The sequence below is a fragment of the Equus przewalskii genome, chromosome 11 (assembly GCF_037783145.1).
Source record: "Equus przewalskii isolate Varuska chromosome 11, EquPr2, whole genome shotgun sequence".
Lineage (NCBI taxonomy): Eukaryota > Metazoa > Chordata > Mammalia > Perissodactyla > Equidae > Equus > Equus przewalskii.
Genome location: NC_091841.1, coordinates 15,959,631 through 15,967,388, shown reverse-complemented (window position 1 = coordinate 15,967,388; position 7,758 = coordinate 15,959,631). Strand labels below are relative to the sequence as shown.

At 35.6% G+C, this 7,758-nt stretch overlaps 1 pseudogene; it reads right to left on the bottom strand.

Moving 5' to 3' along the window:
- Positions 1 to 314: 314 nt before the first annotated feature.
- Positions 315 to 1,302, bottom strand: LOC139074584 (olfactory receptor 4A16-like; annotated as a pseudogene).
- Between the last annotated feature and the right edge of the window lie 6,456 nt (positions 1,303 to 7,758).

The following is a 7,758-nucleotide window of genomic DNA, read 5'->3' as shown; positions in this document are numbered from 1 at the left end:
AGCTTTCTCATTACTTTGAGTGAAAGTAAATTTTGAAAGTTCTCTTGCTTTACACTTTGGAGAAGAAAAAACTCTTTCTTCTAAAATATCATTTCAGTATAAACTGAGAAATATAAAGTTACCATGAAGTTAGTTTATTTTGCCTAGTAATAGGACAACTATCTGTGCCTTTCATTCATTGTCCAGAATTTCTCTGTTAGATTTGTTCTAACCTCAAAGGACAATTTATTCTACTGTTTTCAATGCTTTTGCATAAATAAAAGAAAAATATCCCTAGAGAATTCATTTAATTCACTGTCATCCATTGTTAGAATTTACTGCTTGTTTGTTGCTCTAGAATTAGTAGCAAACATGTTCAGTGTGGGTGACACATTCTTCTTCTACCAAAGGTTAACTTTTTACACCAGAGTTTTTCCATAGCGTTTTTCATCTCCAAATTTCTCAAGGTGTATATTAAAGGATTCAACATGGGCGTGATAACTGTACAAACCACAGTTATGGATTTATCAATGGGAAGGTTGGAAACAGGTCTAACATACATGAAAATACAGGGAACAAAAAAGAGGACAACAATGGTGATGTGGGAACTGCAGGTAGACAGGGCTTTGCTCCTCCCTTCCTGACTGTAAGCTTTAAGGGCATTCAGGATGACTCCATAGGAGATTAGAAGAAGAATAAATATGACCATACAGATTGCTCCATCATTGGCAACCACAGTGAGACCTACAAAGTAGGTGTCAGCGCAGGCAAGTTCCAATAATGTGTACATGTCACACATGAAATAATCAATGACATTGGGGCCACAAAAGGGAAGGCTGCACACAAGGAGAAGTTGAACCATAGAGTGCACAAAACCTCCACCCCAGCCACCACCACCAGCAGGATACAAGCCTGTTGATTCATGATGGTCAAGTAGTGCAGTGGTTTACAGATAGCCACATAGCGATCATAGGCCATTGCCACCAGAATGAAGACCTCAGCACCAGCAAACAAGTGCTCTAGAAAGAGCTGTCCCATGCAAGCTTGGAAGGAAATTGTCTTTTTATCACAGAGTAAGTCTATAATCAATTTGGGTGAAATGACAGTGGAATAAACTGCATCCATGAGTGATAGATAGGTAAGGAAGTAGTACATTGGGAAGCCCATAGAGAGGCTGGCAAGAACAGTCACCACAAGGAGCAGTTTACCCACCATTGTCACAAGGTAGATGAGTAAAAACATGACAAATAATGCTTTTTGCCCCTCGGGATCCTGAGTGAGACCCAGGAGGACAAATTCTGTTACATTGTTACTATTTCCCATTTGCTCTTCTCTAAGGCCTGTTTCAGGGATTAGTGCTCAGAAGAATGGGACCTGAAATGAAATTGTGAACGTGACTATGAGTACATCCATTATGTTACAGGCACAACTTCATCATTATGTCTTCTACAGCGGTTTACACACAATAAACATTTAGTAAATATCTGCCAAGTTCTTCTACCAAAGAGCCCATCACATCTTCCTCTGACAATTCTACTTCTCCTCAGATGATTTTGTTGGGGCTACAAGTAAGAGGTTCTATCTCAAAGTCATAGTGAATCTTCTGTAGAGAAGAGTAAGCAAAGGCCCAACAGTCAGTCTCACATTTAAATTGTGTCAGTTCTTGGTGCACAAGTCAGCAATGATGAACAGGGAAAGGGTTCCTGTTCTCCAGAAACTTACTCTCTGGTGGTGGTGATAAACTCTAAATAAACTGGCATGGAGTCAGACCATTAAGTTGATGGTATTTGTAGTGAGTACCTTTACAAAATGATCTATAAAGTACCAAAATAATGTCCCTTCTGGAATAACAAGTTGCAATTCTCTCCATTTAATCTTTGCCTATCCCTCAAACCTTAACACACATGACACTATATAAATTTTTAGCAAATATATATATATTTTTTTCTTGAGGAAGATTAGCCCTGAACTAACATCTGCCACCAATCTTTCTCTTTTTCCTCAGGAAGACTGGCCCTGAGCTAACATCTGTGCCCATCTTCCTCTACTTTACATATTGGATGCCTGCCACAGCATGGCTTGACAAGCAGAGTGTAAGTCCACACCTGGGATCTGAACCAGCAAACCCTGGGCAACCAAAGTGGAACGTGTGAAATTAACTGCTGTGCCACCAGGCTGGCCCCAAATATTTTTGAACTGAAATGGCTCATGACTATCACCAACTATTACATTAGCAGCTAGTATATTTTTTCAAAACTCTTGGGGTGAGAAAGGTAGTGAGGGAGGAGAAATAGACGCTGAAAAGAGAGGTAGAGGACAAGGGGACATAGTTTTATTTATAATACTTAGGCACTGAGAGAACTCAAAAAGACAACTTCAGTGCTCAGATTAGAAAAGGCGGCATACTCAAGGGAAAAGTTCAAGTTCAGTGTAAAAAGGTATGAGTCAGAGTCATTTTCAAAATGTAATTATAAGCCTGCTCAGTTTGCTCATTGGAAAACCAAGGGGTTGAACTAGACCTTCTCAAATCCTTTCCAGTCCAACTTTCTATGATACTGTTAGTGCAGCTCCACCTTATTCTGTTCTGCTGATGATATTTTTTCTTTCTTGATATTTTTATAATTAAATAAAACTTTCCAACATATCACCATCACTTGAGAAAAGATAGCCAGTGGTTATAGGATTTGACAATTATAGAGAGCAAATAATGACTATAAGTTTCTCACTCAGTGCGTGCCTATTTAAGATCCAGAACATACTTGTAGAGAGAACACAGCACAGTAGTGAGTAACGTGGACTCCAGAGCTGCACTGTCTGTGTTGGAATCCTAGCTTTGCCACCTACTGTCTAGGTGACCTTGTGCAACTTATTAAGCTTCTCTGTGCCTCAGGTTCATCATGTTTTAGAATCAAGATACCAATAATGCCTACTTCTTAGGGTTGTTGTTTTATTACAAGTACAGTGCCTAGAACATGGTAGGAGCCTGACACCTGATAAAGGCTCAATGAAAGACACCTATTATTAATGTTCTTAAGTGCTTCGCTGTGAACATTGCATCAGAACAAGCCATCTGGATGTTTTTCAATTTGGTAAGAATTATAAACATTGTCCAGGATAAAAAGAATATTATATCTATAATTCATGAATCCCAATAGAAGCATAAGATAAAATGGTATGTCTTATTATCTATGAGCAATACTATTTACCTACTCATGTAGGTATTTTAACTGGATGTATTTTAACTAGAAGCAAGCAGAATACCAGGAAAAAAGTAGAAAGTGAAAGAAAAGAAAGATAAAATCAGGAAGTAAAAGTTAGATTTAAGAATATTAATACTAGTAAATAAGAATATTAATGTGATAATTAAGTGAAGCTAGAGGCTCTACATCTGATGGTTAGGACAAAATTAAACAAGAGAGAACTGTATAACTACATTCAGATTATTCACTGCTCAAAAACATTACACAATTACTAAACCTCAAATCTAGACAAGTTGATTCGATTCACATGGATTTGGTGGGGGGAGGGCATGTGCAGGAAAGTCTGAGCTTTCTGTAGGAGCCCACTGTGAGGAACATTCCACAGACTCGCTCACATCACTGTTCCCACTCAATTCAGAAGTTCTGTCATTGCTGAAGCTATAGATTGATAAAGGTGCGCCTGTTGAAGAACATAAGGGAAGAAGGTCATCTACATACAATTAATCTTTTTCACTCCTGACTCTCTGCAGAATCTAGTGCACTTACTCTTAGTAATAAGCAATATTGGATTTCACCAGGATGAATCTTCTATTAGCCAGGTAAATTATTTATATGTGAAAAATAGGTATATAAACTATTCTCCAGTGTAAGTCGTGAAAGATTTGATACTATAAAAAACAAAAGATAGTATTACTAGGCTTTCAGATTAGACCACTAAGCTAACACTTCTCTATTTTAAAACTGTCATTTAACATAGTTTCTTAAGAATATGGTCTTTTACAAAGCAAACTAAAATCCCATGGGTAGAAAAAGATCAAAGCTGTTTATAACTACAGTTTTATGCCTCTCTAAGTGACACTAAGCAAGGTACTTCCCCGAGTATGGGATTCTTAATGAATATGTACAAACATGGTTGCAGTGACTCTTTTAAAAAATTCCCACATAAATGCCATTATCAAGCGCTCAGAACAAAATAGCCATTCATTCCTCTATATTCTATCACATTTGATATATGATTTTTAATTCTCTACTTTAAATGTCTAAAAGTAATTATAAATATTAAAATATTACATAACACCTAACAGCCCATGAACCAAGATTATAAATCCATTAGTGTACTTGTAATGCATTACATATTTATTTATTTATTTATTGGCAAAATGGACAATGAACATCTGTCAGGCTGACATACCAAAAACAAATACATTTTGTATACTTTGGTTTATTTCCATGTTTTGCTAGCTTACTTTACTCAACTCAGACTTCTTCCCAAGAAAATATATGAAATTGAAGAATTAGTTATATTTAAATATATCTGAATTTAAATATATGACTTTTCAATGAGTAGCCCTTTTCGCCTGTTACAAGAACTCACCTCTTTGCTTTTTCCCTTGTTCTTTAAAACCAGTGCTTCCTTCCTTCACATGAGGTAACTCTAGATATCTTATGTATCTATGTGTGACCATAGAACACATAATAATATATGGTTGATAAGTGGATCTGGAAATAGTTTCAAGTGGCCACACTTTCCAGATTTCCACACAGGCTCTCCATCACCTTGATCCTTTTGATAAATGTAGAAGTATTCATTGTAGATGCCTAGAATATAAAGACACTTAAATACAACATAAATATTTACTGTGCAAATATAATTGAACATACTCACCTGCTGGGAAAATTTCTTCAATGAAAAACAAAGCTGATCTTTTCTCATGACTATGTAAATCTGGCCTAATTAGTGGAAATTAACTTCGCCAAGCTTATTATTTGCCAAAACAACCCCCCCCCCGCCCAAATTTTAAAACACTGAAATTGGTCGTTTGAATGTATGTATTTTCAGTAAATTAAAGTGAGACTACCACAAAGTACTTTACTTGGAGGATTTAGGATGACATTCACATCTCTGACGATTAATATATCCCTGTGCCTAATAAGACAAATATTGGGATTTAACTTCCTAGAATAGCCAATGAGTAAGCATTCCCACAGATAAGAGTAGAACGTTTTAGCCTTTCAATCATTCAAATAGCTTATCCCTAAGGTCACTTCCTCCTTAATTAAAAGCATGTCTTTACTTTTCTCCAACATCATCTCAGAAAATTGGGAACTTCCCTAAATTCCTACAAGTGATGAGGGACATCTATAAAAAGGAAAACATAACAAAGAAACATCTAAAGGAATAGATACCAGTTGAAAACAGACTTCAACCTGGAAATCTCTTGGGCCATTCTATCACGAAAATCATTCTTCCATTTATTTCTGTAGACATAGCCTATGGTTTTTACATCATATTGTTTTAAATGAAAGATAATATAATATCATTATAGATTAGTTTATTAGAAAATTTGGAACAAACTCAAATAAAGTAACCTCTTCTGGACAACTTTCTCTCCTAGAAAAACCCCTAGAGAAAAAAGATTTGGTTCTTGCCAAGAAAGAGTAGCAAACACCCAAATATGTGAAACATCAGTAATTTTAAAAGAAAAAAACTGTTAAAGTAAATAATGAATTATGACCTTAATATTAGGAAATATCTAAGTAAGGCAAAATATATTTCAGCCAAAATGAAAGGTAGATCAGTTTTAGGTTTCCTTATCCATACATTGCCATCAAAAGAGGTCCTTACTCTAGCTGATAGAGCCTTTGCTCAAGAAGAGCTGAGGCTCAGAGGCAGAAAACCTTGAGACTAGGAATGGAAGTTGATGTTCCAATTCTTCAAAAGACAGTTAATCACAGACCTGTAGTTCTGGGTGGGATGTTGTTGATCAAGGCCTGAATCAATATCAGGTGGAACCATGATGACTTTTAGTCCATTAATTAAGTCCATTAATTTTAGTCCAGTATCAGTTGAGTAATTGTTTCTATAAGAAGGTCTTATGTTTCAACAAGAGCCCTCCTGTACATCAAAATCTATGAGATCTTCCATTGTTATTTGTTGTAATATGACTTGCTATGGGCTCCACTGAGCATGTTCATCTCCACATATCTTCAGCTTAATATTGCATTTTCTAGGTCGTAAGGGTCTTAGGTAAAGAGCCATTAAATACCTATATGAACCACCTCAATGTCTTTATTATGTGCTAAGCCACACCAAAAGTTGGAAGTTTTCAGCTTAGCTAATAAACGGAGGATAACCTGAAATGTTATATGGATTATTTCTATGATTTAAAGAATACATCGAAACACTGGTCCTCTCTTATCAGTGAATAGCAAAAAATATAGATGTTGCCCTTAATTTAGGAGAACTATCTGATATGATCAAGGTTACTGTGAACTAAATTATGACTCAGAGCTGGAGAACCAATATATACATAGGCATAGTTCTCTATGTCCCTTCCAGCTGAATGCAAAGAACTACTAATGCTTTCTGCATAACTGAATGAAGTGAAAGAATTTGCTAGATAGATGATGTCTACAGCAGCCCAGAAGCTGAATTTATGTCTCCGATGAGATTAACACACTGAAAATATTAACTAGTATAGATATTGCCTCAAAATAGGTAATTATCCACAGTAATTCTCTATAAGCCACATCCGTTGCCAAACTAGAAAATTAAATGGAGAGATAATATTTGTCATATGGAAAAGCAAGAACAGCTTGTTTTGCACCAAATCTCTCAATAAGCAAAGTTGGAAGAACTAGAAAAATATAAAATGCATGTGTTTAAAAGCATTAGAGATCTAAAACGGAATCAAGGCCTTATAGAGCCAATATTTTAAATAGAAGAGAAACCAAGAGCTAAACACTTCACTTCCTAGTTTTTTGGGTTTTTTTTTCTTTTTGCTAAAGATATGGGCTAAAATTCTAAAAATGACAAATGAAAGGCTGAAAAGTTAAGTAGAACTTCCTACAGATGCTTTACCCTGGGGGACAACAAATGGGATTCGAGGTCTATCAAGAAGAGGCTTTTGTAAACAACCAGGCTCTCATTTGAGACCACAAAGGGCTTCACCCCTGGAGTCTGGGTAAATAGAACATACAACAGCTCTTAGAGAAACTCAAGCCATCTTGAATGATCTAATCTCTTGATCAGATTAGGCTATCTAGGATTTTTTCCCCCAACTTAACTGACAGCTGTAAACAAAATGAAATCCTCTCTTAACAAAGAAAACATCATAAAATCCTTGAATTATCTCTCCATGTTTTAAAATATAAAATCTGGCACAAAAACAAAAATAGCAAAGCACAGGAAAATACAAGGCCTAACTGAAAAGCAATAGTAATAGAAACAGGTATAGATGATCCAGACTATAAAAAAACAAGCATTTTAAAATGTGTAGTATGTTCAAATAATTAAAGAACAAGATGGGTAATAAATTGAATCAAAGAAATTTGAAAACTAAAGTAACTGAAATTAAGAAGTCAATCATTGGGTTTAACAGCAAATTAGACACATATGAATAGAGAATTTGTAAATGGGAAATAAGACTGGAAGAGAATACACAAACAGAAGCAGAGAGAGATAAAAAGATGGACAATGCAGAAAATAACACAAAATACATTTAAAAGGCACAGTGCATAGCTCCAACATACATTTAATTTAATTATAATTCCAGAAAGATAAAAGAAAGAGACTAGG